Genomic DNA, 24,009 nt, shown 5'->3' with positions numbered 1-24,009 from the left:
TCATGACATGATGCATCGGGATGTCGAGGTTTATGTAGACGACATGATAGTGAAATCCCGAGATAGATCAGATCATCTAGCAGCTCTAGAGAGGTTCTTCGAGAGGATCCGACAGTTCAGGTTGAGACTGAATCCCAAGAAGTGCACTTTCGGAGTGACTTCTGGGAAACTCTTGGGGTATATGGTCAGTGAGAGAGCATAGAGGTAGACCGGACAAGATTAGAGCCATCCTTGACATGCCTGCACCGAGGACAGAGAGAGAGGTCAGAGGCTTCTTGGGCAGACTTCAGTACATCAGCAGATTCATTGCCAGATTGACAGACATTTGTGAGCCCATTTTCCGACTCTTGAGGAAGAGTCAACCTACTGTTTGGGATGATTCAGTGTCAGCGAGCATTCGAGAGGAATCCGAGAGTATTTTGTTGTCACCCCCAGTCTTGGCGCCTCCTACACCAGGCCGTCCTTTACTCCTATACCTATCCGTCTCAGACGTGGCTTTGGGATGCATGTTGGCTCAGCTCGATGATTCGGGCAAGGATCGGGCCATATTTATCTGAGTAAGAGGATGCTAGACTACGAGACGAGATATGTCACGATTGAGCGTTATTGCTTGGCATTGGTTTGGGCCACTCGCCGACTGAGACATTACATGACCGAGTATTCGGTGCACTTGATATCTCGTCTAGATCCTCTGAGATATTTGTTTGACAGGCCCGCCCTGGTCGGTCGCCTCATGAGATGGTTGGTACTTCTGACTGAGTTTGACATCCATTATGTCACTCAGAAGTCCATTAGAGGGAGCATTGTCGCGGATCATCTAGCCTCTTTACCGGTTTCCGATGGTAGGGCCATTGATGATGACTTCCCAGACGAGGATGTTACTGCTGTGACTAGTCTGTCAGGTTGGCGCATGTACTTTGATGGTGCAGCCAACCATTCTGGATATGGGATAGGCGTCCTGTTGATATCCCCTCATGGTGATCACATTCCCAGATCTGTTCGTTTGGCATTCTCGGATAGACATCCTGCCACGAACAACATTGTTGAGTATGAGGCTTGTATCTTGGGATTAGAGACAGCCCTCGAGCTCGGGATTAGACAGATGGAGGTGTTTGGTGACTCCAATCTGGTATTGAGACAGATTCAGGGCGAGTGGAAGACTAGAGATGTGAAGCTTAGGCCTTATCACGCGTATTTGGAGCTACTGGTCGGGAGATTTGATGATTTGAGATATACCCATCTGCCTAGAGCGCAGAACCAGTTTGCTGATGCCTTAGCTACTCTAGCTTCCATGATTGCCGTACCTACTGATGCCACTGTTGGCCCATTGTTGATCGAGTCGAGATCTGCTCCTGCGTACTGTTGTTTGATTGATGATATGGAGATAGATGATGGTTTGCCTTGGTACCACGACATATATCACTTTTTGAGACTCGGCATATATCCTGAGGCCGCCACGGCCAAGGATAGGAGAGCATTGAGACAGTTGGCCACCCGATTCGTGATTTGTGGCGAGACGCTATATAGACGATCACCTGATGGGATGCTGCTATTATGTTTGGACCGGGCCTCTGCCGATAGAGTGATGCGAGAGGTTCATGCGGGAGTCTGCGGACCACATATGGGAGGACATATGTTGGCCCGTAAGATCATGAGGACTGGCTATTTCTGGTTGACTATGGAGACGGATTGCTGCCAGTTTGTTCAGAGGTGTCCTGAGTGTCAGATACACGGAGACCTCATTCACGTGCCACCTTCAGAGTTGCACGCACTTACTTCGCCATGGCCATTTTCTGTATGGGGTATTGACATCATCGGGAAGATTTCGCCGAAATCTTCCAGTGGTCATGAGTTCATCCTGGTCGCCATCGATTACTTCACCAAGTGGGTGGAGGCTGCTTCGTATGCGAGATTGACATCATCTGGGGTTGCCAGTTTCATCAGATCACATATTATTTGTCGTTATGGAGTCCCTCATGAGTTGATTTCGGACAGAGGGGTACATTTCAGGGCAGAGGTTGACACCTTGGTGCAGAGATATAGCATCCGACATCATAGGTCGTCTGCGTATAGGCCGCAGACGAACGGGGCAGTAGAGGCCGCGAATAAGAATATCAAGAGGATATTACGGAGGATGATTGAGACTTCTCGAGATTGGTCAGAGAAGCTCCCATTTGCATTGTGGGCTTATCGGACTTCTTTTCGCACCTCTACAGGCGCCACACCCTACTCATTGGTATATGGCATGGAGGCGGTGCTACCCGTTGAGATTGAAGTGGGTTCGTTGAGGGTAGCACTAGAGCAGCAGATTCCCGAGACAGATTGGGCTCAGGCTCGATTTGATCAGCTCAATCTCCTAGATGAGAGGAGATTGAGAGCAGCAGACCATGTTCGTGCATATCAGAGGAAGATGGCCCGCGCTTTCAAAAAGCGGGTCAAGCCCAGACCGTACATGTAGGTGACTTAGTCTTGAAAGTCATCAGGGGATTGATCAGAGATCCTAGAGGGAAGTTCAGACCCAACTGGAGCGGACCTTATTTCATCAGGGAGTTGACCCCAGAGGGCGCTGCATGGCTGATGGATTTAGACGGAAACCGATTCTCAGAGCCAACCAATGTGGATCAGCTAAAGAGGTACTATGTTTGAGACCATGGTCGCAGGATGGGTGGCCATCATTTCGGTTAGCCATTACCTTGTTATTCCTCTGTGATACATAGTCCGTTGCCAGCCCATTGAGCCTCACATGCGTATTATAGCCTTTCTTTCTTATCGCCTTGCTCACATTTTCACACCGGGACAGGGGCCCTTTAATGTATGCATGCATTGTTTGGGAGTTTCATGAGCCTTGGACCTAGGGCATGTTTTTTCTCATCATCTTTTCCTATCATTGCACCTGTGCATTTTCATCTCATCTTATTGGTTGTGTTATTCATCTCTTCTTTCCTATCCTATCTACTATTTGTTCGTCTCATATTCTCTCCACCCTGAGTGGTGAGCCTCTTCAGTTCATCACATGGAGGATAGTCACATCATTTCCACCATCTATCTCGCGGACACTGGTTTAGAGATCCTTAGTTTGAGAAGGTCATCTTGTCAGAGAGAGTTTGTTTGTTACCTTATCACTTGGGAGTGTGTCATTTGTTATTGATATTATCTTTGGGGTTCATTTGTTCATGTTCAGGGTATGTGTGTTGTATATATGCAAAAAAAAAAAAAAAAAAAAAAAAAAAAAAAAAGACGAAAAAAAAAAAAAAACGTAGGTGTATTATTTTTTATCATTGAGTATGTATGTTGATGTCTGGGGGTCATTTTTATCGAGTATGGTCGTTATTGGGAGTTCGTATGTGAGCTCTCTGATCCCATGTTATTTGTATTGCTTCGTCATATTTATTTGTGAGAGAGATGAGTGACCTTCCCCTAAGGACTCCGAGTCATTGTCCTTTCCATCATTACATTCATTGTTGATGTGACTTCACTTCATGTTTGATCTGAGTCGATCACCACCTTTCTTCACATATTCATTGTTTCGCTGTCGTTTTTATCGTTGCTTGTGATTCATCTCGTTCCCTTCACATCTTATTCCCTCCTTACAGTGACCCATCTTAGGTTCGATGCTCACTTCGCATCATCATTACACACATCACTATCAGTTCATTTTGCTTCATTTGTCTCCTTATCGATATCATATTTACGTTAGGCATCCTCAAGTCCATGGCTCATGGGGTTCACTATACATGTTGCATTTCATATATGAGGGCATGAGTTTTGATCATTGGGTATTTGAGCCTAGTTTCCTTTCATTTCTATCACCCTATCACCTTGGCCTACGTTACGTCCCGTGTCTTAAGACCACCCTGAGGCCATGGGATCAGATGTCGTCTTCGGCAGCCTCTACTTGGACAGGTGATTGAGATCTGGTTGATATTTAGATATCGTCATGCTTCTTCTTCTGGGAGTCACCTCTTTGATGTGCAGGTCTGATTCAGTTGTGTTCAGATTACCGGGATCGCGAGTTTGACGATGATTGATTTGGTGTCACCTGATTTTTGACCTATCATACCTCTGGTGCCACACTGGGGCATATCCCATTTCATTTGGAGGTTTATGGATCCTCACAGACTTGCACGATCATTATCACTTACTGGATGCTCACTGAGACGTGGACATGATCGTTACCTTACGGAGCCCCTGAGATCCACCAGCCAGGTCCGCACTTCTCGACACTTGGATGCCGTCATGCCTCTCCATCCGGGAGGTACATCTTGGATATGTGTGCATGATTCAGTTATGGATTCGGACGACCATTGTTACATGTTCGATGACAGATGATTTCGTGTCGCTCGATTTCTGACCCGTCGTGCATCCGATGCCCATACTGGGGCATATTTTCCGTTTCGGATGAGATTTACGGACTTTCATGGAGGTCACATGTGCGACGATGGATGATTTCATGACATTTGTTTTTCGGACCTGTCGCGCACCTGATGCCATACTGGGGCATATTGCCCTCATTTAGCCCTGGGGGCGATCGTTCTCTCACATATCCGTTACACTTTCCATCACTCGGTCGAGATATATTGTATTCGCCTCACTGACCATTATTTCTGGGCTTTTCAGCGATATGAGATCTCAGTAGAGCGTCGTTCGAGACTCGTAGAGTCCCGTTCAGCCATTCTCCATGGATTGAGATTTGCAGCAGCATGCCACACTGGGGCATACCCCTTTCCTTGAGTTCATCGGATCTTTTGCAGATTCTCTTACTGCTCGATCTACTTCTTGATCTTCATGAGTCGTCACACTGGGGCATACCCCCTTTAGCGCTTTTTCACTGGGTCATACACCTTTCTCTTTGGGTTTGCCGTGTCTCGTGTCGATTTCACGATTGTCATGCCCATTTACTGATCTTTATGAGTTATCACCTAGGGCATCCCCCTACTGTCATTTTGTTTAGGCTTCCAGAGCCATCACTATCATCTTGTTTAGGCTTCCAGAGCCATTACTGTCATCTTGTTTAGGCTTCCAGAGCCATTTCTGTCGTCTTGTTTAGGCTTTCAGAGCCATTTCTGTCATTTTGTTTAGGCTTCCAGAGCCATTTCCGTCATCTTGTTTAGGCTTCCAGAGCCATTTCCGTCATCTTGTTTAGGCTTCGAGAGCCATTTCTGTCGTCTTGTTTAGGCTTCCAGAGCCATTACTGCCATCTTGTTTAGGCTTTCAGAGCCATTACCGTCATTTGTCTAGGCTTCCAGAGCCATTTCCGTCATCTTGTTTAGGCTTCCAGAGCCGTTATTGTCGTCTTGTTTAGGCTTCCAGAGCCGTTACTGTCATCTGGTTTAGGCTTCCAGAGCCATTTCTGTCGCCTTGTTTAGGCTTCCAGGGCTGTTTCTGTCGTCTTGTTTAGGCTTCCAGAGCTGTCATTTCTTTTAGTTTAGTGTTTGAAGTTAGCTTTTTGATTTGGCTTCCAGAGCTATTATTTTCTCGGTTTCGGCGTTCGGAGCCATCATCACTTTTTAGTTTCAGCGTTCAGAGCCATCACTATTTTCAGTTTCGGCGTTCAGAGCCATCATTGCCTCTTAGTTTCGGCATTCAGAGCCATCGATATTTCCAGTCTTGACATTCGGAGCCATCATCACTCTTCAGTTTCGGCATTCAGAGCCATCACTATTCTCAGTTTTGGCATTCAGGGCCATCATCATTCCTCTTGTTGGAGTTCAAAGCCATCACTATTTTCAGTCTGGCGTTCAGAGCCATTGTTCATTTTCCATTTGGCGTTCAGATCCACAAGTTTCATTTCGGCTTTCAGAGCCATTGTTCATCTCATATTTGGCGTTCAGAGCCATGGGCCCATGATGGCATCCAGATCTATCCCCATTTCCCTCTATTTTGACGTTCGGAGCCGTTCTTCATACCCATTCCTGTACTTTGAGTCACCATCTTTCTGTGTTTTTGTCGTTCAGAGTCACTTCTCTTTAGCTGTACCATTCGAGGTCGTGTATTCACATTCACTGGCATTGCACATTCTGATCTTCATGGCTTTACACTTATCCTCATTTTCCTCACCTGGTTACCTTGTGCTTATCGCCTATTCGTCATTGTTCCTCCAGATTTTCCTCCTCATTGCTCATGATACGATCCTTTGAGTCCACAATACGTATTTCTGTCATGTTAGTGAGCACCCTACACTCGTCATTTTCATATAGTTCACTTAGGATAGTCTCCTTCTAGCGCATTCTTTCCCGTGCTTCAAAGTGGTTCGACCGTTACTCATTATTGATATGGTTTTTCGAGTCACTTTTGGAGATGTCTTGGAGGGAGACTGGGTCTTCGGTGTGGCTTCAGAGACACTTTTGAAACATTCGTTTTCTTTTAGGATTAAAGTCTCTGTGTTTGTCTCTTGGCTTGAGTGAGTTCATGTCTCACTGGTGTCCCTATGGGGGTCTCCTTGGTTCTTCGGTAGAGTTCACTTTATTCCACTCACTATTCACACTTTCTTTTCATTCCAGTATTCATGTTCCTTGCACTCGTGAACTCTATCGAAGAGGGGCATATTTGTAGACCCCCCCCGGAGGAGCAGAAGGCTTTTTGGGGATTTTCTTGGTGGCTTTCGGCAGGCTCTCGAGTGGGCTGCTCTCGGGCAGCTAGATGGGATGGGAAGGTAGCCGCCAGATGGGATGTGTGACAGATGGAGGGAGGCTTGCTGAGCAAGCGAAAAAAACAAAAAAAAGAAGGAAGAAAAAAGAGGAGAAAGAAAAAAGAGGAGAAGGAAAAAAGGGAAAATCTGGGGGACTGCACGGAGGGGAACGTGGAGGAGTTCTGGAAGAGGAGATCTTGGGGGAAAAAGGAAACCAGAGAGAAGGAGTTTCCTGGTGCGCGGTGAGTTCCCATTTTTGAATGCCTACTTCACCATTTTGATGATATATTTCATTGTTTGCTGTGGACTTCGAGGGCCACAGGTTTGGTTTTTGGGGTGAACCCGTTTGTATGTACACTATGCTCTGTTCCCGCTTTCCTTTCCTTCTTTGCGTTTCATGGATCCTTCACGTCCAAATACTCCCCCCCGCGCACCACTTCTCTCTCTACACCGCAGCCATGCCCATTCTCCCTCATTACTGCATGGCTGCCACCTTTCATACTCGTCTCCTCAGGCTCGCTCGTTTAGCTGGATCCATAGCGGCCGCACCTCCTGGACGTCGCCGAGCCGCCGCCGCTCGCTCCGGCCACGCGCGCCCGCACCAGCCGCCGCAGCAGCAGCGTCGAAGACGCCGCCGCAGCAGCAGCGTCGAAGACGCCGCCGCAGCAGCACCTCCTCGTCGCGTCGCCACGTCGCTGCCACCCGTGGCAGCACCTCCTCCTCGCGCCACCGAAGCCCGGGGGCTGTCCACTTGGCCTGGAGGATCCACAACCCCGAACACCGCCGTTGCTGCCGCCGCGTGGAGGTGACGGAGATGTTGCAGCCGCGGGGGGAGGGGGAATATGCAAGGAAGAAGATGAAGATGAGGACCTTGGGCTTGGATTGGGGCACTAGGCCCAAGTTTGGGGTGGTCTGGGCTTGGGATAAGGCAAGGCCCAATTTTATGTTGCTTGGTTTTTGGATTTGGGCTTGGGCTTAGGCTTGAGGGCTTGGGATCACTATTATTATTATTATTATTATTATTAAGTCTTATCCTATTGTTATTATTATTATTATTAACCATTATCCTATTATTACTATCACTATTATTATCATTATTATTGCTATTAATTCAACTTTCCAAATTTTGTTACCATTATTATTTCAAAACCTATTTAATTATTATTATTATTACTACTATTATTATTATTATTTCAAAGTATTATTATATTATTATTATTATTATTTCAAAATCTCACTATCATTATTTCTTGATTAATTCAACTTTCAAAATATTGTTATTATTATTATTATCGACTCAACTTTTAAAAATTTTACTATTATTATTGTTATCAATTTAACTTTTAAAATATTATGATTGTCATTATTATTATTTATTCAATTAAAATATTATTACTATTATTCTTATTGTTGTTATTAACCCGAACTCTCAAAATCTTATTATTGTTAAGATATTATTATTATTATTATTATTATTAACAGATATTATTATTATTATTATTATTATTAACAGATATTATTATTATTATTATTATTAACAGATATTATTATTATTATTATTATATTAACAGATATTATTATTATTATTATTATTAACAGATATTATTATTATTACTATTATTATTAGCGGACATCATCAATATTAATTATTATTATTGCTATTATTATTATCAATTAGTATTATTATTGCCATTATTATTATTATTATTATCATTGTTAATTCAACTTTTTCAGATTCCATTATTATTGTTATTACCATGGTCATTATTATTATTAATTCAATTTTTCGAAACTTATTATTGTTATTATTATTATTATTATTATTATCATTATTATTATTTCTATTATTATTGTTATTATCGTGATTGTCATTATTAGCATTATTATTATCATTATCATTTAAAATCTATATTCTCGTAGTTTAACCTCCTAAAGTTCATCTCTTATTATTATTATTTCAAACTCCCAAAATCTTATTATTATCATTAATTCAAATTTTCAAAATCTTATTATTATTAATTCAATCTTTCAAAATCTTATTATTGTTATCATTTTTATTAATTCAAACTTTCAAAGCCTTATCATTATTATTGTTATTAATCCAAACTTTCAAAATTCCATTATTATCAATTGTTATTATTATTACTATTATTATTGTTATTATCATTTTTATTATTTCAAACTCTCCAAATCTTATTATTATTATTATTATTAATTCACACCTTCAAAATATTATTGTTATTATTATTAATCCAACCTTTTAAAATCTCATCATTAATCTTATTATTATTTATTATTATTAATTCCCCTTTCGAAATCTTATTCTTATTTTTATCATTAATCCAACCTTTTAAAATCTCATCATTAATCTTAGTATTATTTATTATTATTAATTCCCCTTTCAAAATCTCATTCTTATTTTTATTAATCCAACATTTTAAAATCTTATCATCAATCTTAGTATTATTTATTATTATTAATTCCCCTTTCAAAATCTCATTCTTATTTTTATTAATCCAACCTTTAAAATCTTATCATTAATCTTATTATTATTATCATTATTATTATTAATTCCCCTTTAAAAATCTTATTCTTATTCTTATTAATCCAACCTTTTAAAATCTTATCATTAACATATTATTATTATTATTATTATTATTAATTCCACTTTCAAAATCTTATTATTATTATTATTATTATCGTTATTATTAATTCAAACCCTCAAAACCTTATTGTTATTATTATTAATTTAACTTTTAAAATCTCATTATTATTATTGTTATCATTAATTCGACTTTCAAAATCTTGTTATCATTATTATTATTATTATTATTTCAAAACCTTATTGTTATTGTAATTATCCTTATTATTATTATCGTCATTGTTATCACCTTAGCCCCTTATAATTCCAAAGCCTTCTTTAATCCCTTTCGTTTATCCATATTATTATTATCATTTATTATTATTATCATTATTATTATTATTATTATTATTAAAAATCTATATTCTCGCAGTTCAATTTCCCGAAGTTCATTCCTTGTTATTATTATTATTACAAATTCAATTCTCAAAATCCATACCCTCGTAGTTTAATTCCCTAAAGTTCATTTTTTTATTTTATTTTCTCTGGCAAATTTTATTTTAATTATCGAAGCTCTAATCTTTTAAATTTAATTCCCAAAAATCCAATTTTCCCATAAGCTCCAAAAATCCAATTTTCACTTGAATAGTTTTAATTCCATTTCGATTCCTAAATAATCTTCTGTTCTTCTTGATTTTACATAGGCAATAGTGAATTCTTCTTAATCCCAAAACATGGGATTTGTGAGACTGGCTCATGAATGAAAAATTGGGCTTTGGTGGGGCCCTAGGTTTGATCCTTGTTGATCGTAAATCGTCGTGCTTAATGTATTTTGCTCGAGTTCCGTTTGTACCCCGATATGCATGAGCTATATTTTGTATTCATTAATTTTGCACTAATCCCGTTTCTTGATAGCGCATTGTGGCTCGTGGCCCAGGTACGCATACACTCTCATTCTGATATTTCACTATACATGTTCCGATTCGCATATGTGCATGATCATTCAGGATATTCATTGATTTCCTCATCAATTGCCATGATCGCTTCATTTTATTAGTAGAGACCCGACTTTAGGGACTTAGAGGGGTGCTACGGTCTTTACCATACCTTCCCGATAAGTAACCTGACCCCCGAACCCGATCCGGTTTTTCACAGACCACCTTTTCCGAAACAAGGAGTCACACTTAGGGTTTTTCTTTCTTATTTTGTTTACCCTTTTAAAAATAAAACAAAAATAAGTGGCGACTCCAAGTCATTTTCAAATAATCAATAAAAATCAATTTTTCTAAAATAAAAAGCGAGTTTCGCTATCGAGTGGAAAACGCATTGAGCCGAAATGCGGGGTCCACAATAATATTTGTAATATTATTTATTCATTTTTATATAAATGTATTAATATTTTTAATTTATTAAACAAAATATATACATTATTTAAATATGAAAAGAAAATGGTAAAAATTGTATTTAAATATTAAACATATTAAAAATGAAAAAAAAATGTATTATGTAATTATATATATATATTTTATATTATTTTTTAAAAGAACCTATATAGTTGTTCCTTGTTAAATTTCAGTGTAACGGTGGTTGTAGAAGAGTCGATAATACCCTATTAGGAAACCTAGAGGTCTATGGTTCAAGCTCTACTACTAGTAATAAAAAAAAAAAGTTGAGTTTTTCCTTAAATTTCTTGATCCCACATCGGAACTGAGAGGAAGCATAAATAGGTTTATAAACCTCTTCCCATCCCTTGCAAGGAAATTGGTTGTTGGGTCGGCCCATAGGGCTTATTATATAATAGGCCATTTTGCCAAGAAGACTCCTCATAGGAGTGGACACTGGCCAAGGGAAATGTGGGCTTGCTAAAAGGAAAATGAGGTGGTGGAGTTGACTCGTTCGGTTCTTAAAGAACCGTCCAACTCGCCCGGGTCACCGATCCAACCGTCGGTTTAATCAGTTCGAGACCGATTCAATTGGTAGACAGTCAAAAAAAGGGTACCGAACCAGAAAGCCCTCTAGGCAGCGGTCTGACTGATCAGACCAGCCTGTCCGATATGATTTTAAAAACAATGCTCATAAGTGTTAAGGTTAGCGATTTTGCAAAATTTATTTCAATAGAAAATGCTCAAAGATGACACCTTTATAAGCACCATTGTTAATAAAGAGAAATGATGGCTCTTCTTCAAAGCATTGATCAAACATGGTCCTTTTTAAAAGTATTGTTGTTGATTGACACATACAATGACAGGTTAGAAGATGACGTTTTAAGAAAGCATTATCTTTTACCTTTCATGACACTTAAAAGGCGTCATTATTTCCCATTTTTCTTATAGTGTTAATGTTTCCGCTCGAGTACCTTGACAACATGATTTATGAAGGTTGGATTGACTCTAGGTTCACTTTTTATGTATAAGGGTGTTTTGGTAATTAAACAAAATTGCATAAGAGATAATTAATAAGGTCTCTGAATTGCACTAATTGATTAATTAAATGCCCTAGTTAATTAATCAATTAAAATCTATTTCGGGCTAGATTAAGTAATCCAAGCCTTTGGTGGGCTTAAATCACTTAAACCCAATTAGGGAACCTATAAATACCCCTTAAACCAAATAGTTATCTTCCACCTCTAAAGAAGAGAAAAAAGCCATGGTCTCTACCCTCCCATACCTCCTCACTGATTACGTGCCAAGATCAAGTTAGAGTCATTGGATGAATGATCTTTGGTTTACGAGGCTTCCTGTGACTATAGATCTTTTATCATAAAAAATGAATTGATTTGGGGACGCCCAAATTAGAGGTAAAGTTTTCTATCACATAAATCTAGTTCCTAGGATTGATAAAAATGTTTTTTTTTTTTTTTTTTTTTTGCTTCTATTGCATAAAATCTAGAGAACTAGGGTAGATTGCATGTACCTATATGATCCAGGTCTTGAAAACGGAGTAATCCAGGGTCCCATCAATTGGTATCGAAGCCCTAGGATAGGTTTTTGTTAGTTGGATCTACTCTAAGGTGTATTAACTTTGTTTTGTAGGGTTGTTTGTTTCATCACATGGCCTTAGGGATGAATGCTTGTGGTTTTTATTTTCAATATAATGGTTGTAACTATGATTTGTTTTTGCTTTCACTTAGATTAGGTTGTGGCTCTAGTAAGATGTTCGAGATTTTCTCTCCCTTGAATAACCAATTTGATCAATTAAGACCATTGTAGGCAATTTTTGCCATTCAACTTGTAGGTTGTAATTTGGAGAGAAGCGTTCTCTCCTCCCTTATAATATGACCAGATGTACAACTTTGATACCATGTAAACATAGGTTAGACAATAAATGAAATAGTTTTCTTAATTTATTGGAATAAACAACCGATATATTTATAGAGAAAAACATCACAACAAGATAAAATTTAAATTAAAGTGAATCTCGAGAAAATAGGGAAAAAAACTAGACAAAATATAGGCTAAACTAAATTCCTAGAAAATAGGAACCAAAATTCAAAAAGGTTAAAGGGCCTATTTAGGAACAATTTTTTAAAACAGTTTTTTATTTTTTAGAACAAAAAATATAAAAAACACTTTGAACAATAAAAAATTGTCTTCCATTAAAAAATAGAATGTTTTTAAAGAACATCTTTTAATTATTTTTTATTATTTTCACTTGTTTTCTAAAGATTGTTTTAAGAATTAATTATACAAACATTTAAAATGATTAAAAATAAAACACTAAATATAAAAATTATTTTTAAAATATATTTAAAAATATTAAAAGCGATTAAAAATATTTTAAGTTTTCAAACAGACTTTTGTCCTACAAAAATCAGACAACAATTTTCAAAAACTAATTTTCAGAATTGTTTTCGAAAACAATTACCAACACAACCCCTAAAGCTTCCTAATCACCTACAATACCTATATTTTGAATTTTAAAAACAAAATATTAATAAAACTAAAACATAACAAACTTAATCCTAAACAATATTCTTTACAATCATTAAGCAAATGGACATGAAATGATATTGAGTAATATTAGAAAATAATAGACTACAACTAGGTCAAAACGAGTCTATTGCTTCTCTTTTGCAAATAATTATATTTTTATGAATTTTTTCGCTGAGCAAACATATTCCAAATTAAGTAGAATTTGGGCTTTTCATTATGAATCTAGTAATCTTTAAAACAACTCAAAATCTAAAAACCGATTCAATTAATACCAAAAGTTCTTAAATTAAATCTCATTTAAAAGACTTTGACTTTGTCGATAAAAGGTAATAAATATGTGCATGTAATGAAAAAAAAATGACTTGTTTAATTTATTTATTTTTTTGAAAAAGTGAATGGTGTTCGTTTCTTAATTCATTTAAGTAAAATATTATTAATTATTACTATTTTTTATTTAGAAAATATAATTATGCATTTATTAAGATGTTAATATCCATATTTTACACTATCTACTAAAATAGTATTATTTTATTTTAACAAAAAAGATATAATTTATTATTTTGTTATATAACTAGTAATAATATTTTTATAAAAAATATTTACTTTTTAATTAAAAATTATTTTTCATTTTTTTATAAGACTTATGAAGTATTTGGTAAAATTTAATACTTATTACTTAATGACTTAAGTTAATTTTAAGTTAAATTATACTTAAGTTGTTGACTTAAAACTTATTACTTAATTCTTAAAGTATCAATGTTGTTTGATAAAATTAAATTGCAAATTCTTCTAAATCATCAAATTAACATATTTATCATCGTAAATTATCATTAGAGTAAAGAAGATTTAGTAACAATGAAGTCATCAAGTAGTAAAGAAGATTATGGAGGTAATTAGGGAAAATGAGGATAAAAATGTAAAATGAAAATATAGACTTAAAAAATAAGTTTATTATATTTACTTATTATTTAAAACTATTTTTAACTTTGCTTATTTTATTAAACATACTTAATTTACTTCAAGACTTAAATTAAGTTATTAAGTCATTTTAAGTTATTAAGTTGATTTATCAAACACTTAATTAGTTTTTATTTAATAATGGTATAAATTGATTTTTTTTACAAGATCAACATAAATAGAAAACTTATTTTTAAAAGTACTTTAAATTTATTCCAAATAATGTTTTCATTTTTTTGTTTCTTAAAAATTATTTTTAAGAATACCTTGCTAAATAGTCTTATTTTGACAAAATTTAAAAAAAAATTAATTCTTGAAGTTAGAAAATAAATTTTAAAAACAAGTTTCAGGTCTGGAATAAATCGCAAATATGTGAAAAATAAAATAAAATAAAATAAAATGAGATTAGCAGCTTGGAAACACCTGGTACTTACAGCTAGACACCATGCAAGTTCAAAGGAACTTTTGATTGGAAAGCGATGGCATGAGTGTAAATTGAGATGATCTGAATGGCAAAGATTAAAGATGGATAGAAGTGTGGGGCCCATATGTCGGTAATCTCTCCATGCAACCTGTCCACCCAAACTAACCTACCGACCCCTTCACTCTTTCAACCTTCAACAACCCATTGCCTTTTTAACTTTTTATTTTTCGAAAACTTTACCCATAGTTTTTATTTTATTTTAAATCATATCATTAAATTATTTTATCAAATATATTTAATAAATTAAATTAAATTATTAATTTATTTTAAATTATTAAATTGATTTACTAAACACTCACTTAAATAATTTAATTAAAAAAAAACATGTATAATATTTGGGCAAACAAATGAAATCCATCCATCCATCAAAGGCTGTAATTCACCCTTCTCTAGATTGTTTTATAACATATAAGATATTCAATTTTCCCTTTCAATCTTTTTAGTTAGTTTCACATTACAAGATATTCAATTTTCTGTTTGGATCTTACATTTTTTGAGAAGCAATTTGAAGACATTAAATTTTTTTTAAAATTATTAGATATTAAAGTTTAGTAAATTTATGAAAATATTATTAGAATCTGAATGACAACAAGCATCCCGGACTTCGATCCATCATGTTAAAAGATTTTCGAAAAATCACCTCATTTCTTATTTTATTCAAAAACCATCTTTAATTTTCAAATTTGCAATCATTCCATTAATAAAATAATTTGAAATTCTCAAGGAAAGAGAAAATGTTAAAAAAAAAAAAATTCTCATTTTCATCGGAAAATGTAGGAAAAGTTTGAGAAAAATATACCTTGGAATCATTTAATTTTCTTTCCCACATTTTTTCTTAAAAGTGAAAAAGTTTAACATGATTCACTAACACGACACGAACCCAACATGCTTTTTAAGAGTTTGGATTGAGTATAAATAGATTTGGATCAAATTCAAGTCAACCTACATGATGTGTTTAATAAATAGGTAATTTTTGGATCAACTTGAATAACATGAATTTGACCCGAATCGATTCATTTAATAATATCACTATTAACTTAATCATATCTTTAAATTATTTAACTCATATTTGACTCGTTTTAAATATGTTTTTTAAGTAAATATGTCAATTAAGTCATAAACATGTTTGATTAAAATGTTAATCATAGATACATACAAGACCTAATTTAATCTAATTATTAAATAAGATAATTTGATTATTAAATAATTTACACAATATGTTATTTAATAATTAAATAGTATTTGGGTTTTTGTTCTTGACATGATTATTATTCGTATTAGGTTTAGGTTGACCTATATAATATAATACCTAGGCTTTGACAAGAAACAAATACGAACCACCAACATAAATTATTTCCTCTACTTATTCTCGGGATAGAAAAATTTTATAATTTCCCTTTTAAACCTTTTTTTTCTTTTTATTTTCTTTCCTTCCAACTTTTTGAAAACCAATGATAACCTAAGGAAAATAAGGGGCAAAATGTTTAAAAAAAAACAATTCATTCCATTTTCATTTAAAGAGGGTCAGAAAAGTTTAGAAGTGCATTCCTCAAAAAGTTATTTCCTTTTCCCATCATTTTTCGGGTCCTAGAAAGATCTATGACAAGCAAAATAACAATAATAATATTTTTTCATATTTGGAATCTTTGGATAACATGGAAAAGGGTAAGAAAAAAATATGCTAAGGGAAAATGAATAAAAATACTAGAAGATTTTCTCCTTATTTTCTTAAGAAATGTCATTAATTGTTAGGGGAAAATGGCTTCTTATGGACAACCACAAAGGAAGACTTTATGACTCTTAAGTTATGTTTGGTTCTTGAAAAATTTGAGGGAAAATGCAAGAGAAAGAAAATATAAAGGAAAAATAAAAGAAAAGAAAAAGTGAAGAAAAATAAAAAATAGATTAAAAGTCGAAACTACACATGATCTTAAATTTTCTATAAAAAAAAATTAATACAAAAGCAGTTCTTTTATGATAAATGTTGTAACATAGAATTGTGACCAAACACTAAGAGTCAATATATAATTTCAGACCATTCTTACCATTTCACTTTGAGATTTTCACATCAATTCAGACTGTGAACAAAGACAATGACAAACAAAATATCAGAGCATGCAGAAATTAAAAAAAAAAAGTAAAAATAAAAATAAACCAGTTAATCTTCACAATATCATACATCCAAAGATCTATCAGATTTAGACAACAGCTACTTTGGAGATGCATATAACACTCGTATTTTAGTTAGCATGAACGACAAGGCAAGAAATCTAAGTTGGTGGCCAAAATCAATATCTCATATGCCTAAAGAGTGAGGGCTAGTTATTGTAATATATGTGGTTTGTTTATTCTAGTACATGCATGTTTTATCCAATGCAGTTTTTGGGTAATTACTATAATATTCAGTTTCCAAGTTGTACGGAATTTCACCTGGACACTCATCTCTGATGCAGTCATGTTGGGGCGGTTGGTAATAATGTTGAAAGCCAGTTTTTTTAGGCGCCAAACTTGATCCTTTCTAGGAGGCAAGTCAGTTGTGTGCTTTCCTCTTCTTCTGTTGTCTTCAAGTAACAGGAAATATATGCGTATTAGGTTTGAATTTTTCACCTGAAAGCTGCATTTGAACCTCTCCAGAACATATGAACTGGCAAGTAATGGCAGAAATGTTCATAGCAGTGTTAGTGGAGTACTGGGTTTATCTTCTGGAGAAATGGCTTCCTCGGCTTGAATTCTACAACAACACCTAGACATACACCTGCTTAAATTGAGTTAGAAAACTACAAGCCAACCAAATTAAATGTATTGAGAAAGAAAGCCTGAAGCAGAGGTAAATGGTGAGAGCTGGGTTTAGATTCTTTAGAACCATAATACTTCAATCTGGGATATTCCTGTTGGGAAAATTTTGTGATTTTCCTATTTTACCATCAATGAAATCAGCAGTATTATTTTGTAAATCAAATTTATAGAACAAAATGTATTTAATCAAATATATGTAAAGACAACATTTTAGGATCTGTGAACAAAGTAATTATAAATAAAGTGCACACAAAATTTAAGGATAATAGTAATTTCAAAATCTAAAATTGTATTAAAGTTGGAAGAGTTGACCCGGAATGGAGAGGCACATGATACATGTTATCCGAAAGCCGCTATCACCTCCCAACATGCGAGTTCTAATGGTTGATAGAAACTCCAAGATACAACCCATCAAGCTCGCAACTGCTTATTTCCACTGTGTACATCTACACAGGAGGACATCCAAACTAGTCCAAGATCTCGATGCCCAAAAACAATGTTATAGAAATAAGAAAAAGAATAGTAGAATCTATATAGTACTAGGAAAGAGAATGCAATCTCCCCCTTTTCTCCAAAAGGTGGGAAACTCTCTTATAGGATTGTTTTGCTCACTGTTATGTGCCTTCAGGGTCAAACCAAAATAAATCTCATAAAATTCAATTTACAAAGGTTCACAATGGTCAAATATAGTAAAATACAATAATCACTATGGCTTTAAATTCTTGAAGGTAATTTTGAATCTTTTGAAAAAAATTTCGAAGTTTCCAAATTGTTCACAACACAAATTTAAATCAGAGATCCAAAGCACAAGGTCAGGTCACAGACCAAAAGTAGGTATAATAAATCTCATACCTGGAAAAACTTAACTAATTAATTTATGGCCATGGCCTCTTACCATGATCAGATGCTTGGACAAAAGTTGTAGCTCTAAAGAAACTATCAAAAGCAGAAAGTGACTCATAATGTTGCAAAAGTATGTCATTCAACAGCAACTTTGATTTCCCAAGAAACAAACGAAATCATGCCAATAATGGAATTCAAGAAACTGCTAACTTGGATTCCAATATTGGTTTAACCAGTCATCCCATCCATGCTTATGCATGTGACTTTCATACTGACATCATAGCCATTGATTTCATCCTCAAATTTTAGTTTTGGATTTTAGAGTTAAATTTCCATTTAATTATCTGAAGGAGACTGCAACTATATTCGCACAACCATTTTTTTTCCCTTTTTTGGTTTCATAAATTTTATTAGGGATTAGAGTTTCCTAAACTTTTTCTAATAAGATTTTCACCTTCTTAGGTATTTTCCTCTTAATATTTTGATCAATGCTATGCACGTGCATAGCATTGATCAAAATATTTAGATTCAAAGATATTTGAATCTAACAAAAGCTTTATACATCCCAAGGTTTAGTGAGCATTTTATTTTGGTCAGAATCCTTTTCTAAAATTTAATATTCATTTCTCCATACCACAGAAAAGTTACATCCCATGTAATCCTCAAATTTGTAAAGATATATAATAAATAGCACGGAGGTTTTTACAGTAGTTTTCTTCTAAGAGTATCATAACATGAATTCCAAGCAGCTTCTCAATTATGAAAAATGTGCAATGAATAAATAAGTTGCTTCAGAAATATTTTACACAGACATGCTCAAAATTCAATTGACTGGTAATCAGTAACTTAGAATACCTCCTGCTTACAGCTCACTCAGTAGGAGAGAGAGGTCCCCAAAATCCTCGGTGATGTCCTGTGTAATCATGCTGAAACACCTGAGAGGTATGCCCAGTCTCTGTTTTTTCTTAATTATGCTCTCTACAAAGTTGCATTAAGAAAACACGCTAGTGTGTGTCAAGCACTCATTGTTCTTTAAATGGCTCATGATCTCATCAAGCAACTTGTAAATCTCTTTAATATTTGGGTGTGATTTATCCCCTTTCTGGAATTCATGAATCACACCATCAAGTTCAATTGAACTACACCCAGGAGTCTTCTCCAAATTTCTCTCTTTCATCACCTTTCTCAACTTCAATGCATCCCTCCATCTGTTTGCAGAGGAATATATGTTTGACATAAGTACATAAGCACCATCCTTTCTAGGTTCAATCGTCTCAATTTTTTTCATTACACTTTCCCCAAGCTCAACTTTTCCATGGATTTTACAAGCTCCGAGTAACGCCCCCAAAACAAAAGCATCTGGTTCAATTGGCATGTTTCTGATAAATTCCTCTGCCTCATTTATTAATCCAGCACGGCCCAAAAGGTCAACCATGCAACCATAGTGCTCCAATTGAGGTCTTAGGTTGTAGATTGTTGACATGTCTTCAAAATATTTTCGGCCTTCCTCCACAAGTCCTACATGACTACATGCGGTGAGGACACCAACAAAAGTCACCTCATCTGGCTCTATGCCCATTTTAGGCATCTCTGAGAAGAGATCCAATGCTTTCCCCCTTGCCCATGCATAGCTAACCCCACAATCATGGCAGTGTACGAATAAACATCTTTACAGTTCATGGCTTGAAATACCCAACAGGCTTGATCTATGCTTCCACACTTTGCATACATATCCACTAGAGCATTCCCGATAAACCCATCTGCTCTGATCTGATTTCTATCTAGATATGCATGGACCCACTTCCCCAACTCAAGTACTCCAAGATTGGCACAAGAGTTGAGAACAGCAACTAAAGTGACATCATCTGGCTTGACACCCAGCCTTTGCATTTTCCGAAACATGTATAAGGATTCCTTAAACTCCCCCTTCTGAGCTAGCCCTGATATCATAGAATTCCAAGAAACCACATTTTTTACCGGCATCTCTTGAAATACCTTACGAGCAAAATTAGCATCCCCACACTTCAAGTACATATCAACCAAAGCATTCCCAACGAAAACATCCAAATTCACATTACTATTACGAATAATATACCTATGTAACTTCCTCCCCAATCTCAAATCACCCAATCTAGCACAAGCGGAAAGTACAATCACCAGAGTCATTCCATCAGCCTGTAAATTCTCCCCACACATCTCAAAGAACAGCCCAACCCCTTCCCTCGCAAAACCCATTTTCACATACCCCTGAATCATCGTTGTCCAGGAAACCAAGTCCCGTTGAGGACTTGTATCGAACACCTTCCGGGCACTCCGAATAACATCACAAACTGCATACATCCTCATCAGTGTGTTACTCACATACACATCTGAAGCCAAACCCATCTTAATTGCCTGCCCGTGAACCTCCTCACCCTCTCTCACCGCCCGAGACTCCGCACACGCCTTGAGAACAAAAGGGATGGTGTAATTATCAGGAACAATGCCTTTACTAAGCATTTGTTTGTACACCACCAAACCTTCATTGAGCCATTATTGGAAGTAGCCAAACCCCTGATAATGGCATTGTAAAGAGGAAGATTTGGGGTGCGCAGTTGGGCCAAAAGTGAAAGTGCGTATCTGGGGTCTATAGGCAAAGACTGAGCGCATAAAGCAGAGAGTCTGGTGGAAATGGTGAGTTGGGCATCGGGAGAAGGCATTGTTTTGATGATAGAAGCATGGATTTGCTTGAGCCCTTGAATGGATTTGCAGGTTTGGAGTGTGGAAAGAAATGATAATTTTTGTGGGTTGAAGTCATGTGGGGGTGTGGAAGCAAGAGAAGATGATGAAGAAGATAGGGCCATTGGAACGAAAGATGGGCAGTTAGTCGTTAATACCTTAGGGAACATAGGGGTCTGTTTGTCAGTGCGATATAAGCAAAATCATATGTTTTTAAAAACAAAATTATTTTTAAAAATTATCACTTTTATTAAACTGTTTTTTTTTTTAAAAAAAAAAAAGAGTAAAAAAACTTGAATAATTGATAAGTTGTTGTCTGAAACTAACCGGGAAAATTATGCTTTAATGTTAAATGGGTTTGAAAATTAGCCCAACATCTTCCTATCACTCATAGTTGATGGGAAGGATAAGAAACAATAAAGGACAAAAATATCTATTTAAACCATCATATCATATATTATAAACTTTGTTGATTGTGCATATGTGACTATGATTTGGAGGCTCTAACAAAAATCAGAAAATTATGCCACAATCATTATAACAAATGTATTTAACTTTGAAATAAGTAATATAAAAAAAATAAAAGCACATTAATTTCCTATTTCTTCTTCACCACTTATTACAGTTTCTTTACTAAATTATTTTAGGTTGGGTGCAAAAAGAAGTCCAAAAAGGTAATTTAAACTAAGAATTTTTAAGAAATGATAGTTTTTAAATAATTTTTTGTCTTCTTTTCAATTGATTTTCCATGGAAAATATTTTTTTTTAATACTTTTAAATGTCAAACCATTGGAAAATAGTTCACATATCTATATGGACATAGTTTATGCATGTGCATAAATTTTGCATCATTATACAAGGCTGTTATGCTAATTGTATAAGGATAAAATACTAACTGTACAATGAGTGTACAAGGCTGCTTTTTGTGTTGGATTTCAATCGATTCTAAACCATTTTTTTATTACACTAACCCTACAAAAGCAAATGTACTAACTATACAAGGGTTGTGTAAGGTTACCCTTTGTGGAGGATTTTAATCGATCTTTTGAATGAATGTTTTTTTTCTTATCATCCAAAGATTGCACACTCTCATGCCACAAATTCCTCCATTACACACTCATCTTGTGTGCTTGATTTAACTTACATATGACAATTCAAATATTGACCCCACTAATGATGTTTAGGGAAAATTTTTGTTTTTACATTTTTCATCATTTTCTGAATTAGACCATTGAAAACATGATTCACACATCCTATATGGACATAAAATTTATGCATGTATATAAAATTTGTACCACTATATAAGAGTGTTATACTAACTTTATAAGGCAAATGTATTTATGTAGACCCCCATTTAGGTCATTTTTTTGCTGCAGCTGATTTTGTCACGTGGAAGAGCCTTGGCTAGCCACGTGTTGACTCCTGAGGGCCTGCTAGGGAATCATGGTAGTGACTTGAGAGAACCTATGAGGGTGCGACACCTATTAAGAAGGTTCTAGAAGGAGAATCTGCTGGCCGTTAGAGGAGAGAGGCTGCCAGCTGCATGGCGGTAGTGGAGGCTTGCAGCTGCAGGGAAGGTGGGTGTCGTCTGATCGTGGAGGATCCTTTTAGCTGGCAGCGTTTCTGTTAGGAAAAAAAAAAAAGGGGGGCGGCGTTTTTGGGTTACGGAGCAGAGGTTGAGAGAGAGCTAGAGAGGGAGGGCTTTTCATGCTGGCCGGGGAGAGATTTACAGAGGGATATTTTCTTTAGGGAGTGAGAGGTGATCCGGGAGGCTGCCGTTAGAGAGATTTGAGAGGAAAGTGAAGGAAGAGATTTTTCTAGGGAGGATTCCTGGAGCTTAGGCGGCGACTGAGGGAAAAACAGAGCATGTTCCTGGAGAGTGGGTGCTGATTTTGCAGTGAGCAGGCTGCTAGAGAAGAGATTCTCTGTCTTGGTAGGCATTTTTTGCTTGAAGGACTCAGGTATAAACTCTGCAATCTTTTCATTTCTCCCCATTCACTGTTTTTCCTCAGATTGCTATTATTTTCTTTGACATTATGCTGTTTGGGGGTGGATATTGGAGGCCATCGGTTTGTTTGTTAAGAGATAATCCTGCCTTTATGTTTGTCATTATTGATTTTAACTTGCTTTGCCTCCATTTGTGATGATGAGATGCTCAAGATTCATGCCTGTGTCTATATTTGATGTGGTTTACTCACCTGCTCGGAAGATCCATGGATGATTCATGAAGTGGATTTTCTGAGATTTTCTTTATTTTACTTGTTTCTTCTATGCTCTGTTTCTCCATCTTCCTCTGTTTTCTGGTACTCATCCTTGGCATGCACCTGGTTTCTCATCCCGGCCTGAAGAAGCTATGAGAGGGCTCTCAGTGAGTTTTCTTAGTTCATTCAGACTCAAGATGATCTGGTTGTTAAGAATCTCCAACTTCTGGTTCGTTTGATGGCATTTGAACAATCAGTAGGGTTGACGTGATCGTTGTGGTATGGAAGAGTAGTTTGATGATAAGAGATGTAAGTTCTGTGGAAGAGATATCACTCGTCTGAGACAGGGAAATATATACCAAGCAGGGAAGGTATCTAATGGATGCAACAAAGAGAGAGTAAACTGTGGGGATGTTTCTCTCAAAGCAGAGAGGTGATTTCAGTGAAGGTTATCCATAATAGGTAAACTGGCCAAGAACTTCCGACTGAATTGAGCCACTCTTGGTGCTGGTGCTTATATTCTCTTGGCGCTGGTGGAGAGCCAACAGCAGCGGCAGCAGCGGCGGCGACTCAGAATCAGAAAACTTTGTTGCAGAGGGTTGAAACTGGCATCGCTAATGTGGTTGATCACTTCACTTTCCTAGTTAACGTTGCTCGGATGAATGAACCGCCAGTCAGAAATTCATAGGAGGCTTTCATGATGGATACAACGTGCACCAGGAATGGCTCCAGTGGAAGATAGAACTGACAGGTTCATGGAAATTATTGATGAGATCAGGCATGACGTCCACAGGTTGCCCAACTCAATGATTTACATGCTGATTCCTGGTCTTTTCAGCAACCTGGACCAGCTATCTTTATTGCTCACT

At 36.1% G+C, this 24,009-nt stretch overlaps 1 pseudogene; it reads right to left on the bottom strand.

The window, feature by feature from the left end:
• Window positions 1–18,877: 18,877 nt before the first annotated feature.
• Window positions 18,878–21,049, bottom strand: LOC117929040 (annotated as a pseudogene).
• Window positions 21,050–24,009: the final 2,960 nt, after the last annotated feature.

This window comes from Vitis riparia, chromosome 2, assembly GCF_004353265.1.
Source record: "Vitis riparia cultivar Riparia Gloire de Montpellier isolate 1030 chromosome 2, EGFV_Vit.rip_1.0, whole genome shotgun sequence".
In the NCBI taxonomy this organism is placed as follows: domain Eukaryota; kingdom Viridiplantae; phylum Streptophyta; class Magnoliopsida; order Vitales; family Vitaceae; genus Vitis; species Vitis riparia.
This window is presented reverse-complemented; position numbering and strand designations above follow the sequence as displayed.